General features: G+C 45.3%; 1 long non-coding RNA gene across 2 annotated transcripts in view; it reads right to left on the minus strand.

Moving 5' to 3' along the window:
- LOC140728613 (uncharacterized) overlaps window positions 1-27,955 on the minus strand; it is an 82,224-nt gene that overhangs the window by 49,005 nt on the left and 5,264 nt on the right. Inside the window, exon 3 of one of the 2 annotated variants that reach the window (XR_012099118.1) lies at window positions 7,282-8,286. The exons of the other annotated variant lie outside the window; for it this stretch is intronic. This is a non-coding gene — a long non-coding RNA (uncharacterized lncRNA). Of the gene's footprint in view, window positions 1-7,281; window positions 8,287-27,955 lie in introns of those variants that run through there. 2 annotated transcript variants of the gene reach the window in all.

Below are 27,955 nucleotides of genomic sequence, written 5' to 3' on the forward strand. Positions count from 1 at the left end.
TGTATGCCATCTTGGACAATGTCTCCCATGCACTCCGTAATGTTCTGGTTAGGCACAGGAGTACGTTCAGCCAGAGACTCATTCCACCGAGATGCAACACTGAGCATCATAGGAAGTCATTCCTGCTTGTGGCCATCAAACTTTACAACTCCTCCTTCGGAGTGTCAGATACCCTGAGCCAATAGGCTGGTCCTGGACTTATTTCCACTTGGCATAATTTACTTATTATTATTTAATTATTTATGGTTTTATATTGCTATATTTCTACACTATTCTTGGATGGTGCGACTGTAACGAAACCCAATTTCCCTCCAGATCAATAAAGTATGTCTGTCTGTCAATTTCTAATGTTGGGACATGTTCGGCACAATTTCATGGGCTGAAAGGGCCTGTATTGTGCTGTAGGTTTTCTATGTTTCTATGTAAATGATGTTTCAGGTTAATCATCTCTCATTAGATTTAAGAAATCAAATATGAATGGAGAGAATGTCTGTGATGTGGTGTAAAGTGGGAGAAATGACATGTGTGGTAGCAGGCCCAGCTGAGAGTGGGTGATGAAGGTTTGTTAATTCTAGGTCTGTCTAAGGTGATTTAAGTAGAAAACAAATAAAAATCAAGTGAGGAAGCAAAATGAAGGAAACTAAAGGGTAGCAATTCATCTACAGCCACCATTAGACCAGAAAGCAGTATCAATGACAGCAAACACGAGGAAATCTGCAGATGCTGGAAATTTGAACAACACACACAAAATGCTGGTGGAACACAGCAGGCCACGCAGCATCATAGGGAGAAGCGCTGTCGACATTTCGGGCTGAGACCCTTCATCAGGACTAACTGAAAGGAAAGATACTTAGAGATTTGAAAGTAGGAGGGGAGGGGGAAATGCGAAATGATAGGAAAAGTCCGGGGGGGGGGGGGGGGATGAATCACACCCCCTCCGGTCTTCTATCTTTTCGCATTTCCCCCTCCCCCTCCTACTTTCAAATCTTTTACTATCTTCCTTTCAGTTAGTCCTGATGAAGGGTCTCAGCCCAAAACGTCGACAGTGCTTCTCCCTATCAATGACAACAGGAAGGTTTCCTTGTGGACTTTACACGAGAAGTTGAGTCACTCACTATAGAATTCCTTAATTTCAATATGGTGGTTGTAGCAACTGAACAGATAAACATAGTGGAATTGGTAATGTTAATGCACATAAATGTCATGGAAAGGTGATAAAATCTATTTTCTTGAAAACTACCGTTGCCTGGCACCTGTATAGCACAAATGTTCCTTACCGCTATAAACTTAACAATGTATGTTTTCCAGAACAGGTTTGAGAAAAGGAGTTTGAAAATGAAGATTAACATCAAATACCCCTGCTTCATACATTACAATGCAGGGAAGATCTATGATGAAGCAGCTGAAGACACATTCGTCCTTGTTTTGAAAGGGCAGGCAGGTAGGCAGAGGGGGTGGGGGATGGTTGCATAGGTAAAAAAATTAAATCAAATACTTGGAAAATGGAGACACGGGATTGGAAGAAGTAGAATCCTTGTGGGTAGAGTTAAGAAATTGCAAGGGGGAAAAAGACTCTGAGAGGAGTTATATACAGCCCCCTGAACAGTAGTCAGGAAGTGGGATAGAAATTTCAATGGGAAATAGAAAAGGCATGTAATAAGGGTATGTTATTATAGTGATGGGGATTTCAATTTGCAGGTACATTGGGAAAATCAGGTTGGTGCTGGATCCCAAGAGAGGGAATTTGTAGAATGCCTACGAAATGGCTTTTCAGAGCAGCTTGTGGTTGAGCCACCAATGGGAAGGCAATTCTAAACTGGGTGCTGTATAATGAACCAGATTCGATTTGGAAGCTTTTAGATGCAGTGATCAAAATACGATAGAATTAACTCTGCAGTTTGCGAGGGAGAAAATAAAGTCAGTGGAGTAAGGGGAATTACAGAGGCATGAGAGAGGAGCTTGTCAAAGCTGATTGGAAGGGAACTTCCAGTTTAAGATGACACTGGTGAAATACAGCGATGCCTTGCTGGCAGCAAACAAAACTACTAACTCTACTATTAGTCAATTTTTTTTTGGAAAATAGCCACTGCAATCAATAGCCTGTAACTTCCCCTTCTGAGCTGAGCTGTTGAACCTCCTGTACAATCTAGCAATTTTGCAGTGTGAACTGAAGTCTCGAAAGTGCAGGATGGTTGCGGTGTGCATGTACGGTCTGAATTCAGGTAGTGGAACCTGGGACCCAGCCTGAGTAAAGAATGAACCAACTTTTGGCCTTTGCTAGAGCAGACCTGGAGCCCATTCAAAGCAGCAGAAATGAGGCGAAGCAGCAGGGCACAGGTGCAAGAGGAAAGGTCAGGGTGTCGGAGCCAGAGGTGAGGGATGGGGCAGTGCTGACTTCACTGCTCAGTGATGTTTACTCATCTCCGCACTAAACTGAGGCTGTGGCTGGCAACTCACAGGCCCCCGGACTGGCTGCAATGACGATTGGATTCATAGCTGTGGACTCACTTTGGGAACTTTAGTTCTGTATGTTATTTGCTTACTTTTATCGTTTGCATGATTTGTTCTTTTTTCACGGTCTTCATTTTTAATGGGTTAGACCACCAGACTATAAGACATAGGAGAAGAATTAGACTATACAGCCCATCCAGCCTTCTCCGCCATTTCATTATGGCTGGTCTTGGATACCAATTAAACCCATACACTTACCCTCTCACCATACCCCTTGATGCCGCTGACCAATCAGGAATCAATCACTTCTGCTTTAAATATAGCCATGGACTAAGCTTCAACCACTGTCTATGCAGAACATTCCACAGGTTCACCACCCTTTGGCTGTAAAAAATTCCTCCTTACTTCAGTTCTAAAACGTTATCCCTCAATCTTGAGGCTATGCCCTCTGGTTCTGGATACCCCAATCATAGCACACATCCTCTCCACATCCACTTTATCTAATCCTTTCAACATTCAGTAGATTTCAATGAGATCCCCATGCATTCTTCTAAATTCCAGTGAGTGCAGTCCCAAAACTGCCAAACACTCCTCATATGTTAACCCTTCATTCCTGGAATCATCCTCCTGAACCTCCTCTGGACTCTCTCCAATGACAATACATCCTTTCTGAGGTAAGGGGCCCAAAACTATTGACAATACTTCAAGTGTGGCCTGACCAGTGTATTATCAAGCTTCAGCATTATCTCTATCTTATATTTATACAGTATTCCCCTTGAAATAAATGCCAACATTGCATTTGCCTTCTTTGCCACAGACTCAACCTGTGTATTAACCTCTGGGAGTCTTGCACAAGGACTCCTAAGTCCCTCTGCATCTCAGGTTTGAATTTTCTCCCCATTTAGATAATAGTCTGCTATTGTCTATTTTAGTAAATTGTATCCCATCTGCCATTTTGTCCATTCTTCTACTCTGTCTGAGCTCTGCTGCAATCACATTTCTCCTTCAGCACTACTTACCGTCCACCTATTTTCATATCATTTGCAAACTTTGCCACAAAGCCTTCAATTGCATTTTCTAAATCATTGACAAGCAATGTGAAAAGTAGTGGTTGCAATACTGACCCAATGCTTTCTTTCCAATATGTTCCCATCTGTACATCAAGTTAAGTCAAGTTTATTGTCATTTCGACCATAGACTGCTGGTACAGTACACAGTAAAAATGAAACAACGTTCTTCCAGGACCCTGGTGCTACATGAAACAACACAAAACTACACTAGACTATGTGAGACAGCACAAAGCTACACTAGACTATGTAAAACAACATAAAAACTGCACTAGACTACAGGCCTGCACAGGACTACATAAAGTGCACAAAATAGTGCAGGGCAGTAGAATAATTAATAAAGACAGTAGGCAGAGGACAAATTATGTTATAATAATAAATGATGTAGATGTCAGTCTAGACTCTGAGTATTGAGGAGTCTAATGGCTTGGGGGAAGAAACTGTTGCACAGTCTGGTCGTGAGAGCCTGAATGCTTTGGTACCTTTTGCCAGATGGCAGGAGGGAGAAGAGTTTGTGTGAGGAGTACATGGGGTCCTTCACAATGCTGTTAGCTTTGCGGGTGCAGCGTGTGGTGTAAATGTCTGTAATAGCGAGAAGAGAGACTCCGATTATCTTCTCAGCTGACCTCACTATCCGCTGCAGGGTCTTGCGATCCAAGACGGTGCAATTTCCAAACCAGGCAGTGACGCAGCTGCTCAGGATGCTCTCGATACATCCTCTGTAGAATGTGGTGAGGATAGAGGGTGTGAGATGGACTTTTCTCAGCCTTCACAGAAAGTAGAGAATCTGCTGGGCTTTCTTGGCTATGGAGCTGGTGTTGAGGGACCAGGTGAGATTCTCCACCAGGTGAACACCAAGAAATTTGGTGCACTTAACAATCTCACGGAGGAGCCGTCAATGTTCAGTGGAGAGTGGTCGCTCCATGCTCTCCTGAAGTCAACAACCAACCGGTTGCTCAATGCTCTCCTGAAGTCAACAACCATCTGTTTTGTTCACATTCAGAGATAGGTTGTTGGCTCTGCACCAGTCCATTAGCCGCTGCACCTCCTCTCTGTATGCTGACTCATCGTTCTTGCTGATGAGACCCACCACGGTCGTGTCATCGGTGAACTTGATGATGTGATTTGAGCTGTGTATTGCTGCACAGTCGTGGGTCAGCAGAGTGAACAGCAGTGGACTGAGCACACAGACCTGGGGGGTCCCCGTGCTCATTGTGATGGTGTTGGAGATGCTGCTCCCTATCCGGACTGACTGAGGTCTCCTAGTCAGGAAGTCTAGGATCCAGTTGCAGAGGGAGGTGTTCAGGCCCAGTAGGCTCAGCTTTCCAATCAGGTGCTGAGGAATAATTGTGTTGAATGCTGAACTGAAATCTATGAACAAGATTCAAACGTATGTGTCTTTTTTTGTCCAGGTGGGTGAGGGCCAGGTGGAGGATGGTGGCGATGGCGTTGTCTGTTGAGCAGTTGGGACGATACGCGAACTGCAGGGGGTCCAGTGAGGGGGGCAGCAGGGTCTTTATGTGCCTCATGACAAAGCCTCTCGAAACACTTCATTCACCCCATTACAGCTTTGCTCCATTTATTGAAGTTGACAGTACTTGACATCAAGGGAACATTTGATTGATTGTAACAAGGAGTTCTAGTAAAACTTCGTCAATGAGAATCAAGGTAAATATATTCATTGCCAACAATCAAGGTAAATATTTTTTCACACCAGCAGGTTGTGGTAAGGGTTATCTGCCCTTACAAAGGTGTGGACTTTAACAAAATCAGACGACAAGCCACAATAGCACATTTGGTCCAAAGGTCTTTATTGTGTGCGAAAAGGTGAAAAACTTTCTGAAAAAGTGCAAAACATATTTACAGTGAAAAACAAAATTGTATAATAGTAAATATTACAGAAAAGAAAATCCAGATATATATCATCAGACCTTTAGGACTACCGCTCCTAAAACTTCAGTCTGAAGTCTCCCTCTCCCCCACCCACACCTCAAATCCCAGCCCACACCTTCACCCTCACTCTCCCCCTTTCCCTCCCACACTTACATGGAAAGAGACTGTAATCAGCAATCTTCTCATGCACAGAGAAAAAGGATAGTCGATTCTTTGGAATGCAGGGTATGAGTGGAAGTTGTTACCATAAGACTGAACAAAATACAGGAATTCACATCCTTCTTCACAATCACAAATGTTCACCAACTCATTCATCATAATAAGATCACAAGGACATCGCACAACAAAATCAATCAACAGCTGATCATTTTCCAGGAGCCAGCACTCTTCCCTGTCCCCAAAACAAACTCTTCTACTGAACATGTTAGCACTACCGGACAGAAATCATGAGAATTACAGGGCTATTGGGGGGGGGGGGGGGGGAGAGGGGGAGAGGAATTATTGTGGCAGTCGTGCTCTGTCATATTTCCTTCCGCCTCTTCTAGATTACCCAAGTTGGGTAAATGGGAAAATAATCCACAATGGGCATTCCTGCTGCCTTTGGTTGGTCAGGCTTCCTTGGGGGTGAGGCGATGGAATGTCACATTCCAAGGATAGTTTCAGCTGGAAGGGAGAATAACCTGGAGGCCAGGCTGAGGGTGGGTAAGGATCTGTAGATAGTAGGGTCCAAGGACAGGGCCAAGGTGGGCAAGAGGGGTGTTCAGCACACTGAAAGGTGGGTGGTAAATCCTTTGTGCTCCAGGAGGGGATCCTGATGGAGTCTCAACAGCCGCTGAATTGTTTCCTTCTCCAACTTCTCCTTCTGAAGATCTTCCTGATAAACATGCAGCTGAGTGTTGAGTATCAGCATCTCTTTTGCTGCACCTTTGCCTCAGTACCTCCCTCTCCTCGCCCGTCCTCTAGGACCCTGGGACATCCTCTAAGCAGATGGGACACTTCATAAGTCACAGAGCATGAAAGCTTAGCAGACGATCCGATTCAGCTTTTTGTAATGAGTCAGACAAAACAGGCAAGTCCTGCCCAAATGACCATATCCCTTGGCAAGTTGCTAACCACTCATACTCACCAAAGAAAGACCTGATCATCAAAACCATGGGTAAGATCTGTGGTAAGATATAATTTAACATCTTCATGCACACATTTAGAATAGTTAACATCAGCAGGGGAAACTGACTGTCTCTAAATCAAAGACTAGAAAATCTGCAGATAATGAAAATGCAAGAAACACACATAAAATGCTGGAGGAGCTCAGTAGGTCAGGTGTACTGATGAAGGATCTCAGTCTTACATGAATGTTTTCTTTTTTCCATAGATGATGTCTGGCCTGCTGAGTTCCTCCAGCATTTTGTGTGCGTTGCTCATCTCTTAATCAAGGTCACCCCACTCCCAGTGTGCAATAATGCCTGAACAGTTTATCCATTTACTTCTCCAGAGAGTTAATTTTCCTTCATATATCTCCCTTCCCCTTAGAATGTTCATTGGCTTCCAGCTTTGTTTCTCTCTCTCCCTTGAAACATAACAGTAGTTTGACAGTTTTGGGTACTTAAGGGGACAACAAGAAGTTTTGTGGCCTGGCTGGTGCCAGAAGAAACAAATTAAAGATTCAATCTCCCCACTGTCTTTCTCCTGTGTGCATCCAGGAGAATTTTCATAGGTCCTGGAGTACCTTTACTCACAGCAGCTGTCCTCTGTTCCCATGGCTGGACCAGTCCTTGTCGGACATTCAGGTATTGTTGAGCCAGCTGGCTGCAGCTAAGCCATTTGCAGGTTCATGCTCATGTACCTATATACAGACATATCTTGGCAGGACTTGCAGCAGCTGCTCTAGTACGATAATTTCTCCGATGTTCTCCTTGATCTGGAGCTCTGGCTTCACCCAGCGGTGATACAAACACTTCAGGCAGTAGTAAGTCTCATTTGGTGTCTCCCCTGATGGTGTTGACCAGGCTTAAATCTTCAATCAGTGGGTCTCTGGAGAGATGTCAGAATTGGCAAGGGGAACCTCCAGTTGAGGTATTGGTTGGACTCCTGGTCCATCACAGAATAAGCATTTAGCGCTTTCCCCTTCACCAGTGGGATGAGCTGGCAGGCCCACACTTCCTCTGGCTCTGGCCAAATGCACAAAGCACAGCAAATAGTTTTCAATATCTTCTCCATCTTGGAAAGCAGGCATTTTTGGCTGTGTTCTTTAAGTGTGGTCTCTGGACCTTGAACACCACTGCTCCCAAAACTTCAGACTGAAGTCTCCCTCTCCCCCCTTCCCCACTCCCATTCAGGAGGTGAGTTACATGCTGCAGGACTCCTAGCCTTTGACCTGCTCTGGTAGCCACGGTGTTTATATGTAGGCAGGCAAAGGAAGTGCAATGCAATGGCCTCTTACATTGTACTTCCTTTGTCTGCCTGCAGAGAGTGCCTAGGAGTAGTCTTAGGCTGGAACTTTCTGCACATCTTGAGTGAACACATGGTATCCCCATAGCAGAAACTATAACGGTTCTCCTCAACTCCTCTGGCTGGGGCGGCACCATTAGATGAGTATTCAGCTCCTGGATTAGCCATTCCTCCCCTTCCTGCTGGCCAATCCAGAAGAGTCGTGACATCTGACACCTCGTATGATCTTGCTGGGTCAGCAAGGGTCTCCCATGCCTTCTGCTCTACATCCAGGGCTCCATACCCCTCTCCTTCTGTCTCCACAATGTCCCATCACTTGTCATCAGATCAATCATGCTTGGCTGAAGAAGGAGCTGTTGACTATGACCACTATGTTCTCTATCTCAGGCAACGGTCCCCAAGTGCCTGAAGTCAGCCATCATAGTGCCTGTCCCGAAGAAAACAAACATCAACAATTTGAATGACTATCGTCCGGTTGCCCTCACACCAACAATAATGAAGTGCTTTGAGAGATTGGTCTTCTCCCACATTAAAGTCACTATCCCTGCTACACTGGACTCACACCAGTTTGCTTATAAAGCAAACAGGTCCGCAGAGGATGTCATCTCATTAGCTCTTCACACTGTCTTGACACATCTGGAGGGAAAGGGCAAATATAGACGTTGTTTGCTGATTATAGCTCTGCTTTTAATACTGTCATCCCCAGCAAGCTCATCTTCAAACTCCACCAGCTAAGCCTCAGCTCGTCACTCTACAATTGGGTCCTGAATTTCTTGTCAGATCGTTTACAGACAGTGAGACTGGGCCCTTACCTGTTCTCCACTACTATCCTGAACACCGGTACAACACAAGGTTGTGTATTGAGTCCCTCTTAAGATATAAGAGCAGGAACAGATCATTCGGTCCATCAAGTCTGCTCCATCATTCAATCATGAGCTGATCCAACTCTTCCAGTCATCCCCATTTCCCTGCCTTCTCCCCATACCCTTTGATGCCCTGGCTAATCAAGAACCTATCTATCTCTGCCTTAAATGCATCCAATAACTTGGCCTCCACAGCCACTCATGGCAACAAATTCCACAGATTTACCACCCTCTGACTAAAGTAACTTCTCTGTAAGGATGTCCTTCAATCCTGAAGTCGTGCCCTCTTGTCCTAGAGTCCCCTACCATAGGAAATAACTTTGTCATATCTAATCTGTTCAGGCCTTTTAACATTCGGAATGTTTCTATGAGATCCCCCCCCCCCCCCCACCCATTCTCCTGAACTCCAGGGAACACAGCCCAAGAGCTGCCAGACGTTCCTCATACGGTAACCCTTTCATTCCTGGAATCATTCTTGTGAATCTTCTCTGAACCCTCTCCAATGTCAGTATATCCTTTCTAAAATAAGGAGTCCAAAACTCCACACAATACTCCAAGGGTGGTCTCACAAGTGCCTTATACAGCCTCAACATCACATCCCTGCAGCTATATTCTTTACCTCTAGAAATGAATGCCAACATTGCATTCACTTTCACAACTGACTCAGCCTGGAGGTTAACTTTTAGGGTATCTTGCACAAGGACTCCCAAGTCCCTTTGCAGCTCTGCATTTGATTTCTCTCCCCATCTAAATAATAGTCTGCCTGTTTATTTCTTCCACTAAAGTGCATGACCATACACTTTCCAACATTGTATTTCATTTGCCACTTCTTTGCCCATTCTCCTAAACTATCTAAGTCTTTCTGCAGGCACTCTGTTTCCTCAACACTACCCGTTCCTCCACCTATCTTTGTATCATCAGCAAATTTAGCCACAAATTTATTAATACCGTAGTTCAAATCATTGACATATGAGAGGTGATTGATAAGTTTGTAGCCTAGGGCATTTATTTTTCAACATAGTCCCCTCCTACATTTACACACTTAGTCCAGCAGTCATGGAGCATACAGATCCCTTCTTTGTAGAAGTCAGCGTCTTGGACCTCCAAAAGTGGTCCACAGCAGGGGTGATTGATAAATTTGTGGCCTAAGGTAGAAGGAAATGAGTTATTAACTTCAAACTTCCTGCATAATCACTCAAAGAATTGAACTGGACGTGCATGTAAAGAGTTGTATAACTCATCTCCTTCTTAGGCCACGAACTTATCAAGATCCGTATGCTCCATGACCACTGGACTAACTGCTTAAATGTAGGAGGAGACTATGTTGAAAAATAAATGTGCTAGGTTTTCTAAAACTGACTTCTTCTACCTTAGGCCACGAATTTATCAATCACCCCTCATACATTGTAAAAAACGGTCCCAACATCAACTCCTGTGGAACTCCACTCGTAACCAGCAGCTAGCCAGAATACGATCTCTTTATTCCCACTCTCTGTTTTCTGCCAACCAGCCAATGCTGCACCCACGCTAGTAACTTCCCTGTGAATTCCATGGGCTCTTATCTTGCTAAGCAGCCTCATGTTCAGCACCTTGTCAAAGGCCTTCTGAAAATCCAAGTACAGGCAGTCCCCAGGTTACGTACGAGTTCCGTTCCTAGTCCGTCTTTAAGTCAGATTCGTATGTAAGTCACAACAAGTACATCCGGTATTATTTAGCGTCAGTTAGTCAAACGTTTGTCTTAGTATATAGTATACATTTTTACCTTTCTAGGCATATAAAACACTTAAGAAATGTATGTATTCCAATAACTAAACCACTGCATTGCTTAGTAATAATTGTAGCTTTCATCAGGACAGGGCCTTTCACATGCTTCATTATTCTCACTTTATCCTTTAAAATTGTTCCGATCGTTGACCGACTGTAGCCTAACACTTTTCCAATAACCGATGGTGTTTCAACTCTTTCCAATCGCTTTATCATTTCCACTTTATTTTCAATCGTGATCGCTTCCCATCAACGGAACGGAAACACTGCGGGCGGTGGGTCCTGACCTCTGCCGGCTCCTGAGGTCCACTAGGTCCTAAGGACCACCGCACTGAATTCCCCGAGTCTGAAAGTCCACCACACTGAGACAGGTTAATTGGGACAAGTGGGGGCTGTGCTGGGTTTGGGTACTGTATTTGATCCTCCACAATATTCCGTGTGGGAATTTAAACTGGAAGTGGCAGTGTATTTCTTACGAGGTCGAGTTGCAAGCTTGACATCAACGCAGCACAGATGGTACGGGAGTCACTGGATCGACATCAACCCGGCACAGGAGCGGTTTGTCACTGGATTGAACTCGGGAAACTCCGTTCTCCAGCCCGGCGCTGATCTCACTGTGCCATCAGCCAACTGGAACGGGGGGGGGGGGGGGGGGGGGGGAGTGTGGGGTCATGGTGAATCTTGCTAGGAAAAATTTAAGCCAAATACAAAGTTACACACTCAATACAGTCAATGGCAACGACTTAAAATGGCAGTCAGCGTCGCGATCCAACTTAAAATGGTGGACGGCTTTCTCCTTCCTCAGTTCGTAAGTACGAGTTATCTGTAAGTCAGACATTTGTAACTCAGGGACTACCTGTACACCACGTCTACTGCATCTCCTTTGTCCACCCTGCTTGTAATTTCCTCAAAGAATTGCAGTAGGTTTGTCAGGCAGAATATTCCTTTCAGGAAACCATGCTGGCTTTGGCCTATCTTGTCATGTGCCTCCAGGTACTCTGTAATCTCATCCCTAACAATCGATTCCAACAACTTCCCAACCACTGATGTCTGGCTAACAGGTCTATAGTTTCCTTTCTGCTGCCTCCCACCCTTCTTAAATAGCAGAGTAACATTTGCAATTTTCCAGTCATATGGTACAATGCCAGAATCTATTGATTCTTGAAAGATCATCGTTAATGCCCTCACAATCTCTCCAGTTACTTCCTTCAGAACCCGAGGGTGCATTCCATCAGGTCCAGGAGATTTATCCACCCTCAGACCATTAAGCTTCCTGAGCACCTTCTCAGTCGTAATTTTCACTGCACAAACTTCACTTCCCTAACACTCTTGAATGTCCGGTATACTGCAGGTGTCTTCCACTGTGAAGACCGATGCAAATTACGCATTCAGTCCCTCTCCATCATGAAGATGTTTTGCCTTGATTTCATAGTCCAAGATGGCAGCGTGATGCAGTTTGCAGCCGCCACTCCAGAGCTGATATCTCTTATTTGTTAAGCGGGGTGCTGGGCACAATCCTAATCTGATGAAAAACAGACGTGGGAGCACAGAGGAACATCCGGAAATCTCCAGGAAGGCCTTCTTCATTGCTGCTTTTGTTGTGAGGCCCGGGTCTCTGCTGGGAAGAACAATAAACAATAGACAGTAGGTGCAGGAGTAGGCCATTCGGCCCTTCTAGCCAGCACCACCATTCACTGTGATCATGGCTGATCATACACAATCAGTACCCCGTTCCTGCCCTCTCCCCATATCCCTTGACCCCGCTATCCATAAGAGCTCTATCTAACTCTCTCTTGAATGCATCCAGAGACTTGGCCTCCACTGCCTTCTGGGGCAGAGCATTCCACATATCCACCACTCTCTGGGTGAAAACGTGTTTTCCACATCTCTGTTCTAAATGGCCTACCCCTTATTCTTAAACTGTGGCCTCTAGTCCTGGACTCACCCATCAGCAGGAACATGCTTCCTGCCTCCAGTGTGTCCAATCCCTTAATAATCTTATATGTCTCAATCAGATCCCCTCTCATCCTTCTAAATTCCAGTGTATACAAGCCCAGTTGCTCCAATCTTTTAACATATGACAGTCCCACCATTCCGGGAATTAACCTTGTGAACCTACGCTGCACTCCCTCAATAGCAAGAATGTCCTTCCTCAAATTTGGAGACCAAAACTGCACACAATACTCCAGGTAAGGGTTAGTCCCCCAGTCCTCGGAGTCGCGTTGCCAGTGGCCAACGGAGGCATCGTAGTGTGCTCGGCAGAGGATGGGGAGAGGCTGTGCTGTAGGGGGTGGTCGGAGGCTCAGAGGTTCGACAGACTATGCGTCCGCTGCGGTCGGAGCGCTTTCACTGTGTGCTGCGTCTGCGAGGCTGGGTCCGACGGAGCTTTCATTGTGTGCTGCGTTTGCGAGGCTGAGTCTGGCACCATTGAAGTCCATAGTGGAGGTACTCCCTTCTGCCACCTGCGTGGGATGATGAGCCTATCGTGACCCTAAGGACTTGTGGAAACTGTGTGGTGGTTTCTTTCAAACTTACAGTCTTTCATCATCCTTGGACTATTTTTACTGTGCCCATGGTCTTTTTTTTTATCAATTATGGTATTGTCTGTACTGTTGTAACTATATGTAACTATGTGGTTTTGTGTAGGTCTTGCAGCTTTAGTTTTTGATTTGTTGGGTGGTAGAGTTGGTCTCTTGACTTGTTGTGTCTGGGTAGTCTTGTTTTGTCTGGTGGATTTGGAGCTCCTTTCCGGGGAACGCGCTAAAATGGTAGCGCGATATTAATATGCAGTAGCCTCTCTGGACCCTGGATTTAGGGATTATCAAACGTTATGTGGATTTTCTGGTGTAGTTTGTTTTGTCGTGTGTTTTTGTGATATCATTCTGGAGAACGTTGTCTCATTTTTTAACTGCATTGCATTTGTGGTTTCTAAATGACAATAAACTGAAACTGAACAGAACTGTTATTGGGGTTCACTGCTAACATTACCTTAATGTTCTTTCTCAGAACTCTTAAGCATCTGTCACCACCATTTCCCCAACTCAGTATGGCTTCATATGAATTTATTGACTGCAAGAATTGACCACCTGTCTCTATCGCACACTCTACCTCTCCCAACCAGCTTGATCTGAAAGTCATCATTCATCCTTATTGGTCTACTACCCCCACCTCTAGTCTGTCTCACAAATCCCACTTCTGAAGTTCCAAAGTTCAAAGTAAAATTTATTATCAGTGTACATACATGTCAGCACATACAATCCTGAGATTCTTCTTTTGTGGGCATATTTAATAAATCTATAGAATAATAACTGTAGACAGGATCTGTAAATTGCAAACATCAGGAACTGTAAACTGTAAACAAAATTGTCAAATGCAGATAATAAATAAATAACAATAGAAAATTAGCATGAAGATACAAGATAAAAGAGTATTTGCTTGAGTATAGTTATCCTCTATTTTTCAAGAGTCTGATGATTGAGGGGTAGTAAACATTCTTGACTCTGGTGGTGTGAGTCCTGAGGCTCTTGTACCTTGTATCTGATGGCAGCAGTGAGAAAAGAGCATGTTCTGGGTGGTGAGGATCTTTGATGAGGGATGCTGCTTTTCTACGGCAACGTTTCATGTACATTTGCTCAGTGGTTCAGAGGTTTTACTCATGATATACTGGGCCAAATCCTCTACCTTTTGTAAGACTTTACACTTGAAGACATTGGTGCTCCAATACCAGGTTGTAATGCAGCCAGTCAGCACACTTTACACCACACATCTATAGAAGTTTGTCAAGATTTTTGATGACATGCCGAATCTCCACTGACTCGAGAAAGTACAGGTGTCTCCCCCCTTTACAAAGGTAGACATTCCTATGAAACCTTTCTTAAGCCAAAATGCCGTAAAGCAAAGAACCATTAATTTTTATGGGAAAAATTTGCATAAAAGCGAAAATCCTCATTGTAATGCGAAAACGGGTTACTAACGTTGTTGTTGTTCGTCCTTCGGAGTCGAAGATGACCACGACTTCTGTCAGGTGGAGGGTTTGTGACTGTGGGTCCGGAGGTGACTGGTGAGGCCAATCCGGGCCCTGAAAGCTCGCCCACATGTGGGACACATGAGGGTAGGTGCTGCAGTGGAAGTGGAGGTAGCTCGAGCCTTGAGCGTGGCGCGTTTCCTCTGAGCCTCTGCGGTGCGTCTGATTTCTGCTGCATATGCTCCTTTAGTGGTCCTGCTCCACCAGGTTGGGCAGTCCAGAGCAAGCAATTCCCAGCTACTGGGATTGATGTTGAGGTCTTTGAGTGACACTTTGAGACAGTCTTTGAAATGTTTCTTCTGCCCTCCAACTGAGCGCTTGCCCTGGCTCAGCTCTCCATACAGCTGCTGTTTTGGTAGTCGACTGTCAGACATCCTGACGACATGGCCAGCCCATCTGGCTTGGGCTTTCTGTAGGAGGGTGTAGACTCTGTGGGTGCTAGCCCGCTCCAGGACCTCTGTGTCTGGGACTTTGTCCTGCCATCGTACATGGAGAAGTCTGCAGAGGCAGCTCAAGTGGAAGTGGTTGAGCTGTTTAGCGTGCTTGCTGTAGACAGTTCAGGTCTTGCTGGCATAGAGGAGGGTGGTGAGAACCACTGCTCGGTAGACCTTCAGCTTGGTGGTAAGGCTGAGTCCTCTCTGCTCCTATACATTCTCACGGAGTCTCCCAAAGGCGGCACTGGCTTTGGCAATTCTGTTGCTGATCTCTGCATCTATGTTCACTGCTCATGATAGAGTACTGCCCAGATAAGTAAAGCTGTCGGCTGCCAGTAGCTTCTGCCCCTTTACTGTGATGTGTGGTTCCTGGTAGGGCTTTCCGGGTGCGGGCTGGTACATAACTTCGGTCTTTTTGGTGCTGATTGTAAGTCCAAAGTTGTCACAGGCTCGTGAGAAGCAGTCCATTTCTCGCTGCATCTTCTGCTCTGTGCTGGCGTTGAGGGCGCAATCATCAGCGAATAAGAGGTCTCTGACGACGGTCTCCTTCACCTTTGTAACAGCCTGTAGACGCCGGAGGTTGAATAGCCCACCGCCAGTCCTGTATCTGATGTGTATACCATCCTGACAATCGCGGAAGGCATCAGTCAGCATAGCAGAGAAGACCATGCTAAAGAGTGTAGGGGCGAGAACACATCCTTGCTTCACACCGTTCGTCACTGGGAAGGCTTCTGACTCATCACCATCATCCAAAACTTTCACCATCATGCCATCATGGAACTGCCGAACAATCATGATGAACCTGCTACGGCAGCCAAACTTCTCCATTATCTTCCATAAGCCATCTCTGCTGACCGTATCAAATGCCTTGGTCAGATCGACGAAGGTCATAGAGAGGTCGCTGTGCTGCTCTTGACATTTTTCCTGGAGTTGGCGTGCAGCAAATATCATGTCGACAGTTCCACGCTCTGCACGGAAGCCACACTGGCTTTCTGGGAGGAGACCTTGCTCAAGGTGTTGGAGAAGACGATTAAGCAGGACGCGAGCCAAGACCTTCCCAGCTATGGACAGGAGGGAGATGCCTCGGTGATTGTCACAAGACTGGCGGTTGCCTTAACTCTTGTAGATCTGGACTATGCTGGCATCTTTCAACTGTTACAGGATCTTTCCTTCGTTCCACATAGACTGGAAGAGCTCAGTCAGCTTCTGCATCATGAATTGGCCTCCTGCTTTGCAGACTTCAGCAGGGATTGCATCTGATCCTGGTGCTTTGCTACAAGAAAGTTGCCCGATGGCTTTTCTGACTTCTTCTTCTGTGGGGAAGTTGTCAAGGTCCAGGTTGATCTCCACCTGAGGTAGGCGAGCAATGGCCTCATCATTGATTTCGGCAGGGGGGTTGAGGACCTGGTTGAAGTGTTCAGCCCATCTCTCCAAAATCTGCTTTTTCTCTGTCAGCAGCCGAGTCCCATCTGCACTGAGGAGGGGGGAGGAGCCAGAGGACTGAGGTCCAAACATAGCCTTCAAAGCGTCGTAGAAACGCTTGGTGTCATGACTGTCTGCTTAGCCCTGGATCTCATCGGCCTTATTGCTGAACCAGACATCCTGCTGATGGAAGGATGCTCACGGAACTTCTTCTGCACTTTCCGTCTTGCACTGGCGAAGGCATCTATCTTTGCTTGTGAAGTGGGATCGTTCTGGTGCGCTCTGAACAGTTGGTGTTTCTCTGACAACTGTGCCTGTATCTCCTCGTCATTCTCATCGAACCAGTCTTGATGTCTACAGATTGCTGGTCCGAGGTGTTCGAGAGCGGTAGAGTAGACTGCATCTCTGAAAGCCGTCCACTGCTCTTCAATGCTGGTATGGTCAGCCTGCTATGTAGGTCTTCACGAAATTCTTCTGCAACTACGCTGCTCTTCAGCTTGGAGACATTGAGCCTCTTTGCAATCTTCTGACCTTGGGGCCTTCTCACAGGCAGGATGCAAAGTTTAAACTTGGACACTATGAGTCAATGATCCGTCCAGCAGTCAGGACCACACAGGGCCTTTGTCACTCTCACGTCTTGCCAGTCCCTCTTTCTGGTGATGACATAGTCAATCAGATGCCAGTGCCTAGAGCGTGGATGCATCCAAGATGTCTTGTTACGGGTAGGGAAAACAGGTTACTAATGTAGGTCTTTTGTAAAAGCGAAATGGCATAAAGTGAACATTTGTAAAGCGGGGGACACCTGTAGATATGCCGTTGTGCTTTCTTCACAATTCTATTTATATGATGGGTCCTAGACAGGTCCTCTGAGATAGTGACACCCAGGAATTTAAAGTTACTGACCCTCTCCACCTCTGATCACTGACTCATAGACCTCTGGTTTCCTCTACTGGGGTGTACTATCGATTCTTTGGTCTTATTGACATTGAGTGAGAGATTGTTGACATTATTGACATTGCATGAAAACTTTCTTCTTTATACTGACTAGTTCTCTTCTTCACTCCCTGTGACCTGAAATATTGACAATTGCCATTGGGCCTGCTGAATTCCTCCAGGAGACTGTTGCTTCAGACAGAGCTCTTAAAGATAGCAGAGTCAAGGGATATGGGGAGAAAGCAGGAACGGGGTACTGATTGTGGATGATCAGCCATGATCACATTGAATGGCGGTGCTGGCTTGAAGGGCCGAATGGCCTACTCCTGCACATTATCTATTGTCTATTCCACAATTTGCAATCTCATGTGTCACAATCTTCCACCTGTTTTTCCTTACTTTAGGTTTGTCACCCATCTAGGGAGATAAAGTTGTTTTGGATTTTGCTTTGTGCAGCAAGACTGGTTTGCCTAATGGTGTATTTGTCAAAGGGTCTTTGGAGTAGAGTGGCTACATGTACTGCGACTTTATTTTGAAAGTGCTGTGTCATTAAGCTAAGGTCTAAGAGTCTAAATAAAGAAAACTATAATTGTATGAAAAGATTGCTGGCTGTGGTTGGTCAGGGCTAATATTTTAAAAACTCCAGATCGCAAAAGAAATCTATTCCATTGCTGTGAGTTCAGCAGTGACAGGATATAAAAGGATCACCTGGGATCATCGAGTGTAAGAGAGGTAAAGTCTAAAGTCCTGTGTGTGACCAGGAGCACTGACAGTGGCAAGATGTAAAAGGAGAGCTAGTAACCACAGCAGGAGTGGCCATCTTGTGAAGGGCTGTGAGGTTAAACTCTGGGCTTTGGTGAGCATCAGGATGTGGATGGACTCATGTAGTCTTTCACGTAGTCTAGTGTGGTTTTGTGTTGCTTCAGGTAGCACCATGGAGGAACATTGTTTTGTTTTTACTGTGTACTCTACCAGCAGTTATGGTTGAAATGACAATAAAAAGTGACTTGACTTAACAATAGTATGTATAGGATGTGGAAAAGGTGTTAGACATGAAACACACACAAAATGTTAGAGGAACTCAGCAGGCCAGGCAGCATCTATGGAAAAAAAGTACAGTTGATGTTTCAGACTGCGACCCTTCGGCAGGACTGGAGAAAAAAAGATGAGTAGATTTAAAGGGTGGGGGGAAGGGAGAGAGAAACACAAGATGTTAGGTAAAACTGGGAGTGGGAGGGATGAAGTAAAGAGCTGCCAGGTTGATTGGTGAAAGAGCTACAGGGGTGGAGAAGGAGGAATATAATAGGAGAGGACAGAAGGGCATGGAAGAAAAGGGGGCAGGAGCACAAGAGGGAGGCAATGAGGAGGCAAGGAGATAAGGTGAGAGAGGGAAAAGAAAATGGGGAATGGTGAAAGGAGGGGGGCATAACTGGAAGTTCAAGAAATCAACATTTATGCCATCAGGTTGAAGGCTACCGAGACAGAATATAAGGTGTTGTTCCTCCAAACTTGAGTGTGGTCTCATCACAATAGCTGAGGAAGCCATGGATTGACATATCAGAATGTTGACATATCCCGCTGCTACTACCATATATCCTTCCTGGGAACATGTCTTTGCCACCAACTTGCACCACATTGCTTCCAGATTTGCTTTCAAGCTTCTCGATTTGGACCCTCTGAGGACCCCAGTACTGACAAAGGGTCTCGGCCCGAAACGTTGACAGTTCATTTCCACGGATGCTGCACGACCTGCTGAGTTCCTCCAGCGTGTTGTGCGTGTTGCTCACATTCAATTGACTGTTTCATCCACTGCTTCTCCCTACATGTTCTATGCAGCACGCTTTCTGCCACAAGGACGTACCTGGTGTCTCTATCCCAGTCATTTTCACAACTCCAGGATTCTCTCTCTGCTGCCTGTAATGGACCAGTCCACTACTTTATTCTCAGCCAGATCCACACTTTCAATTGCCAGTTCTTTGACTTTCTCACTTCCTGAAAAGATCAGATTGCCTGTCACCTCCAATGCCAGCAAGCCCGGATGTCTCCAGACCTTGATCTATGCAACCGACCTCAACAGCTCTAACGATCCAGAGCAGATTCAAAATCCAGACTCCACTGCCATCAATGCAGGTTCCAAAGACCTCGGACCACCTCCAAAGTGCTGATTGTGCAGCCTCCAACTCCGACTCCAGTCTTGACCTCCAGTCCGGCTCTTCACGTACTGCCACTGAAACCCCTGCCTCCCCTTCATCCATCACCATTTTGCAATCCCATCTCTCTCAGGCCCCGCTGCCAGCTCTTGGGTCCTTGGAGATTCCATCTTCCTCTCACCCTACCATTCTGGAACACCCCAAACCTCCCTTCTCCTCAGACACTACCAACCCCCTTCCACCCTCTGATCCCACTTCTCATCCATGCCAGGTCTTCACCATTCCCTCTGACTTTCCCTCTCTGGGGCAGAACGCTCTGTCCTCAGTAAGGGCCTCACCTTTGTCCCCCTGCGCCCACACCTCAGTGAGTTCCACGCCCACCACGACACTGTGCTTTTCTTCCACCTCCTCCATCTCTGTGCCTACTACTTTGACAAGGATTCTCTACCCTGCACCAAAGACCCCTTCTCCCATCTTCAACCCTCCTCCTCTTCCTGGACACCCCGCCTTGGCCATCTGCCTGCTCTGAGTCTTTTCACTACCAATTGCTAATGGGACATCAGCAGTCTTGACTTCACCCTCTCTCTAATTCCAACCCCACCCCTTCCAAATGCTCTGCTCCCCACTCCCTCCACACTAATCCTAACCTCACCATCAAACTCGCAGATAAAGGGGGTGCTGTAGTAGTCTGGCGGACTGACCTTTACCTTGCTGAGGCCCAGTGCAAACTCTCAAACACCTCCACTTACTTACCCCTCGAACATGATCCCACTAAGGAATACCAGGCCATTATGTCCCACGACATCACTGACCTTATTAATTCTGGGATCTCCCATCCTTGGCCACCGACCTCATAGTTCCCACACCCAGACCTCCTATTTCTACTTGCTACCCAAGATCCCCAAACCCACTTGTCCAGATAGACCCATTGTTTCAGCTTGTTCCTGCCACACTGAACTCATATCTGCATACCTCAACTCTGTTTTATCCCCCTGGTTCAGTACTTCCTACCTACATCCATGACAGTTCACATGCTCTGGATCTTTTCAATGATTTCAAGTTCCCTCGTCCCCATCATCTTATATTCACTATGAATGTCCAGTCCCTATACACCTCCATCTCCAACTAGGAAGGCCTCAAAGTTCTCCGTTTTGTTCTATAAACCAGTTCCCCTACACCACTACTCTCCTCTGTCTAGTGGAACTTGTTCTCAATCTTAATAATTTTTCCTTCGCTTCCTTCAAACAAAAGATATAGCCATGGGTCCCAGCTATGCCTGCTTTTTTGTCAGCTACGCAGAACAGTCTATGTTCCAAGCCTACACTGGTGATCATCCCCCACTTTTCCTATGGTACATTGACGACTGCATTGGTGCTGCTTTCTGCATCCATGTGAAGCTAGTTGACTTCATCCATTTTGCCTCCAAATTCCACTCTGCCCTCAAATTTACCTGGTCCACTTCCAACATCTCCTTCCCCTTTCTCAATCTCTCTGGCTGTATCTCTGGAGACAGCTTATCTACTGATGTTTATTATAAACCCATGAACACTCACAACCACCTGGACTATACCTCTTCCAACCCTGCTACTTGTGAAAATGCCATCCTCGTCTCTCAATTCCTCCATCTCTGCCACATCTGCTCTCAGGATGAGGCTTTTCATTCCAGATCAAAGGAGATGTCCTCCTTTTTCAAAGAGACTTCCCTTCCTCTACCATTAATGCTGCCCTCAACCGAATCTCTTCCATTTCATGCATGTCTGCTCTTACCCCATTCTCCCAGAACCCTACTAGGGATAAGGTTCCTCTTGTCCACACGTACCACCCCACCAGCCTCCGCATCCAGCAAATAATTCTCTGGAACTTCTGCCATCTCCAACAGGGTCTCACCACGAAGCACATCTTTCCCTCACCCCTCCCCCCGCCCAACTTTCAGCTTTCTGCAGGGATCACTCCCTACACAACTTCCTTGTCCATTTGTCCCTCCCCACTGATCTCATTCCAGGCACTTATCCTTGCAAGTGGAACAAGTGCTAAAAAGTGTTACACCTGCCCCTAAACCTCCTCCCTCACTATCATTCATAGCCACAAACAGTCCTTCCAGGTGAGGCGACACTTCACTGAGTCTGTTCGGGTCATATACTGTGTCTGTGTTCCCGATGTGGCCTCCTGTATATCGGTGAGACCAGATGTAAATAGGGAGACTGCTGCACCAAGCACCAACACTCCATCCGTCCGAAGCAGCATCTCCCAGAGGCTACTGATCTTAATTCCGATATGTCCATCCATGCGCTCCTCTACTGTCGTCATGAGGCCACACTCGGTTTGGAGGAACAACACCTGATACTCCTTCTGGTGAGCCTCAAACCTGATGGCATTAACATAGATTTCTCGAACTTCCAGTAATGTCACAACCCCCCCCCCCCACCATTTGCAATCCTATTTTCCCTCTCACCTTATCTCCTTGCCAGCCCATCACCTCCCAGCTCCACCCCCCCCACCTTCCCTTTTTTCCATGGACTTCTGTTTTCTCCTATAAGTCCCCCTTCTCCAACCCTGTATCTCTTTCACCAAACAACTTCACATATCTTTACTTCATCCCTCCCCCTCCCAGTTTCACCGTACACCTTGTGTTTCTCTCTCCTTTCCCTTAAGCTTTTAAATCTAATCCTCAGCTATTTTTTTTCCCAGTCCTGCCTAAGCGTTTCAGCCAGAAATGTCGACTGTTCTTTTTTCCATAGATGCTGCTTGGCCTGCTGAGTTCTTCCAGGATTTTGTGTGTGTCGCTTGGATTTCCAGCATCTGCAGATTTTATCTTGTTGTGAAGGTGGAAGACAGTATGCTTCGTGTTTTGGTCACTCCACAAGTGATAATGATAAAGATCTAGAAAATTATAAAGCTAGCAGGAAGGAGCTTAAGAATGAAATTAGGAAAGCCAGAAGGCGCCATGAGAATGCCTTAGTGAGTAGGATTAAGGAAAACCCCAAAGCACTCTGCAAGTATGTGAAGAGCAAGAGGATAAGATGTGAGAGAATAGGACCAATCAAGTGTAAAAGTGGAAAAGTGTGTATGGAACTGGAGGAGCTAGTGGAGGTACTAAATGAATACTTTGCTTCAGTATTCACTACGGAAAAGGACCCATCAATAGGGACACGTGAGGTTCCGGAGGATTGGAGGGTTGTGGATGTTGTTCCCTTATTCTAGATAGTGGGTAGGGATAGCCCAGAAAATTATAGACCATTGAGTCTTACTTCAGTGGTTGGTTGATGGAGAAGATCCTCACAGGCAGGATTTATGAACATTTGGAGAGGCATAACATGATTAGGGATAGTCAGCATGGCTTTGTCAAAGGCAGGTCATACCTTACGAGCCTGATTGAATTTTTTGAGGATGTGACTAAACACATTGATGAAGGTAGAGCAGTAGGTGTAGTGTATATGGATTTCAGCAAGGCATTTGATAAGGCACCCCATGCAAGGCTTATTGAGAAAATAAGGAGGTATGGGATCCAAGGGGACATTGCTTTGAGGATCGAGAACTGGCTTGCACACAGAAGGCAAAGAGTGGTTATAGACAGGTCATATTCTGCAAGGAGGACGGTGACCAGTGGTGTGCCTCAGGGATCTGTTCTGAGACCCTTTCTCTTCATGATTTTAAAAAATGACCTGGGTGAGGAAGTGAAGGGATGGGTTAGTTAATTTGCTGATGACTCAAAGGTTGAGGGTGTTGTGGATAGTGTGGAGGGCTGTCAGAGGTTACAGTGGGACATTGATTAGAATGCAAAACTGGGCTGAGAAGTGGCAGATGGAGTTCAACCTAGATAAGTGTGAGGTGGTTCATTTTGGTAGGTCAAATATGATGGCAGAATATAGTATTAATGGTAAGACTCTTGGCAGTGTGGAGGATCAGAGGGATCTTGGGGTCCAAGTCCATAGGACACTCAAAACTGCTGCGCAGGTTGACTGTGTGGTTTAGCAGGCATACGATGCATTGGCCTTCATCAATCATGGGACTGAATTTATGAGCCGAGAGGTAATGTTACAGCTATACAGGACCCTGGTCAGACCCCGCTTGGAATACTGTGCTCAGATCTGGTCACTTCACTGCAGGAAGGATGTGGAAACTATAGAAAGAGTGCAGAGGAGATTTACAAGGATGCTGCCTGGATTGGGGAGCATGCCTTATGAGAACAGATTGAGTGAACTTGGCCTTTTCTCCTTGGAGCGACGAAGGATGAGAGGTGTCCTGATAAAGGTGTACAAGATGATGAGAGACATTGATGATGTAGATAGTCAGAGGCTTTTTCCCAGGGCTGAAATGCCTAACATGTGATGGCATAGCTGTAATGTGTTGGAAAGAGGTACAAAGGAGATGTCGGGGTAAGTCTTTTACACAGAGTGATGAGTGCATGGTATGGGCTGCCAGCGACGGTGGTAGAAGCGGATACCACCGAAAAGTAACCCGAAGTAATTTTGAAAGTCAGTACATGTTCGGCACAGTATTGTGGACCAAAAGGCCTGTATTGTGCTGTAGGTTTGCTATGTTTCTATGCTTCCTCAAAACTACCTTCCCCTCCATCTATCATTGTATCATTCACAAGCTTTGCCACAAAGCCATCAATTCCATTATCGAAATTATTGATAAACAATGTGAAAAGGATGGAGATGAGGAGGAACTACCTGTCCCAGAGAGTGGTTAATCTGTGGAATTTTCTGCCCAATGAAGCAGTGGAGGAGGCTACCTCAGTAAATATATTTAAGACAAGGTTGGATAGATTTTTGCATATTAGGGGAATTAAGAGTTATGGGTAAAAGGCAGGTAGGTGGAGATAAGTCCATGGCCAGACGAGCCATGATTTTATTGAATGGCAGAGCAAACTCAATGGGCCAGATGGCCTACTCCTGTTCCCATTTCTTATGTTCTTAAGCAACCTCATGTGTGGCATCTTATCAAATGCCTTCTGAAAATCCAAGTAAATGACATCCACTGCCTCTCCTTTGTCCACTCTGCTTGGTACTTCCTCAAAGAACTCTCACAGATTTGTCAGGCAAGATTTCCCTTTACAGAAACCATGCTGACTTTGACTTATTTTATTGTTAGTCTGCAAGTACCCCGAAACATCATCTTTAAAATTGGACTCTAACACTTTTCCAACCACTGAGGTTTGGCTAACTGGCCTATAATTTCCTTTCTTTTGCCTTCTTCCCTTCTTAAAGAATGGAGTGACATTTGCAATCTTCCAGTTCTCTGGGACCATGCCAGAATCAAGTGATTGTTGAAAGATCATGACCAATGCATCCGTTTTCTCTTCCGCAATTTCTCTCAGGACTCTGGGATGTAGTCCACCATAAGACCTTTCAGCTTGCCTGTCACTCTTTCCTTTGTAATAGCAATGGCACTCACTTCTGTTCCGTGACCCCCACAGACTTCTGGCTCACTGTAAGGTCAATCTACAACATCACTAAATAATAAACACCGAAGATCCTGCAGATGCTGGAACTGTGTTCAGTTCTGGTTGCCTCATTGCAGGAAGGATGTGGAAGCTTTAGAGAAGATGCAGAGATTTACTTGGATGCTGCCTGGATTGGGGAGCATGTCATGTATCACTGGTTGAAGGAAGAACAGAACTAGCAAGTCAGTATCCCAGGATATAAAATACTGTTGTGAGAAGGAAGGAAACATAAAAGCACAGTGATATTGTACCATTAGAAAACTTATGCATTACTTCAATTACTGCATGTTGTCCTGATGAAGGGTCTCGACCCAAAACCTCAAATACTTATTCCTTTCCATAGATGCTGCCTGACCTATTGAGGTCTTCCAACCTTTTAACTTACTCAACGATCAATCTAACTCTTTCTTCTTACACAGCCCTCCATTTTTCTGTCATTCATCTAAGAATTTCTTAAGTGCCCCTAACATATCTGCCTCCATCACCAACCCTGGCGGCATTTTGTATGTTTCCACATCCTTTCTGTAACCAATCGACCAACACTGAACACAATACTCCAAGAGTGGTCTAAACAACGTTTCACAACATTTCCTTGAACGGAATCACCCAACTAACAAAGGCCAACACACTATCTACCTTCTTAACAACCCCATGGAATTGCAAGGCAACGTGTGCCCCAAGATTCCTCTGTTCCTCCACACTGCTAAGAATACTGCCAGTAATCCTGTACTCTGCCTTCAAATTCAACTTTCCAAAGTAAATCACTTTACACTTTTCTACCATTAACTGATAACTCCTTCTCCAAAACCAATGGCAGTCACTCCACATTTAAATTACAAGGAATAATAGTGCAGACTATTATCTAAATGGGGAGAAGGTTCAAACATCAGAGGTGCAGAGGGACTTAGGAGTCCTTGTGCAAGACTCCCAGAAGGTTAATTTACAGGTTGAGCCTGTGGTAAAGAAGGCAAATGCAACGCTGGCTTTTATTTAAAGGGAAATAGAATATAAAAGCAAGGAAATAATGCTGAACCTTTATAAGACACTAGTCAGGCCGCACTTGGGAGTATTGTCAACAGTTTTGGGCCCCATATCTCATTATTGGAGAGAGTCCAGAGAAGGTTCACTAGGATGATTCCAAGAATGAAGGGGCTAACATATGAGGAGTATTTGGCAGCTTTGGGCCTGTACTCACTGGAACTTAGAAGAATGTGGGGATTTCATTGAAACCCACCGAATGTTGAAACTAGATAGGGTGGGTGGATATGGAGAAGATGTTTCCTATGGTGGGGGATTCCAAAACTAGACCGCACAGCCTCAAAATTGAGGGGCAACCTTTTAGAACAGAGGTAAGGATGATTTTTCTTTAGCTATAGAGTAATGAACCTGTGGAATGCCCTGCCACAGATTGAGGTGGAGTCCAAGTCCGTTAGTATAATTAAGGCAGAAGTTGATCATTTTCTGATCCATCAGGGCATCAAAGGATATGGCGAGAAGGCAGCTGTATGGGGTTGAGTGGGATCTGGGATCAGCCATGATGGAATGGTGGAGCAACTCGATGGGCTCAATGGCCCAATTCTGCTCCTATGTCTTATGGTCTTAGTCTATTTGGAACACAATGGTTTTGATGGAAGACTGAAAGCTGTTTTCACCAACAGGAAGTCAGTAACCAGTTTTAAAGTGACTACAAAATAAAGCAGAAAGGAACCACACACTAGTATTAGAAAGAGTCAAGAATAACTTTCAAAAAGTAAAGAGTTGAAAAGTATAACACAAGAGATTCCACATATGCTGGACATCCAGAGCAACACATATAAAATGCTGTAGGAACTCAGCAGGCTAGGCAGCATCCAAGAATAAACAGTTGATATTTCAGAACTGGAAAGGAAGGGGGAATACACCAGAATAAAAAGTTGGGTTAACAGGAAGAATGTAATAGGTTAAGTCAGGTGGGTGGAAAACGTAAAGGGATGGAGAAGAAGGAATCGATGGCGAAGGAGGACAATGGCGCCTAATGGCGACTCCTTTGCTTGCATCTTCAGAAACAGCTCCATTTCTATTGTTATGATACGGCAACAAGGAATATAGAATTGAGACAGGATTTTCATAAACAAATAAACATTTATTAAACATTGCTCAATAAAAATGAAAAGTAAACAAACGACTAACTTAACCGGAAGTTAACTGCTATACGGCAACTCAAACAGTTCTTAAAGCAATAAATGCAAAAGTCCAAGTGGTTTGTACAGTCAATTAGGAGAGACTGTCCTGAAGTAACGAATTCCTCGACATTATTATGTTACTGCTGATCCCAGCCAAAATATGCCTTGCTCGAAGGATTTACGACAAAGGAAATAAAAATGGCTTAAAGGAACTGACCTTTTCCTTGGCAAATGAACATTGCAATCCCTTTCTGCTCTCACAAAGCAGGGGTTATCTCAGATGCAGGTCACTACTTTCTGAATGAGGATTCAATACGGTCGATCCTGTATTACTGCCGACCAAACCAATTTTACTCGATCTTTCTGGTCTCCGTACTTCCAAAACTACTTCACTCTTCAACTGGACTAAACTGGCAGCGTTGTGGCGAAACTACCGGCAATAACCTTTGAGACTTAAGATAGAAATTAAAACTCCACTCCATATATGCAGCATAACAAAGTAACTGATGAATTAAACAATGAACTGACCTGCATCACAGCAAGGCTTTCCTGTTTATACCTGTTGGAACAGGCCATCACATGACCTCTCACTGGCAGGAAAATTACGTCATGTGACCTCACACTGGCGGGAAATTACATCACCCCACCGTCACAAGACCATTACATCATGCTCACCAGATACTCAATTACATCATGGTCATAAGACAGTCACAAGATACCCACTGGGTATGTAACACTATCTTTAATATCTCTTTTTCAGGGTTCTTTTAAAAACCCTGACCTGGAGTTACATGCTGACTTCGGTTCTTTGCGGAAATTGCACCCACTCTTGGGGTCTCATGACTGGCCACTTTTTGATATGCCAAGGATGCGGCCGAGAAGACTAGTGTGCCTT

This window comes from Hemitrygon akajei, chromosome 5 (assembly GCF_048418815.1).
Source record: "Hemitrygon akajei chromosome 5, sHemAka1.3, whole genome shotgun sequence".
NCBI classification, from domain to species: domain Eukaryota; kingdom Metazoa; phylum Chordata; class Chondrichthyes; order Myliobatiformes; family Dasyatidae; genus Hemitrygon; species Hemitrygon akajei.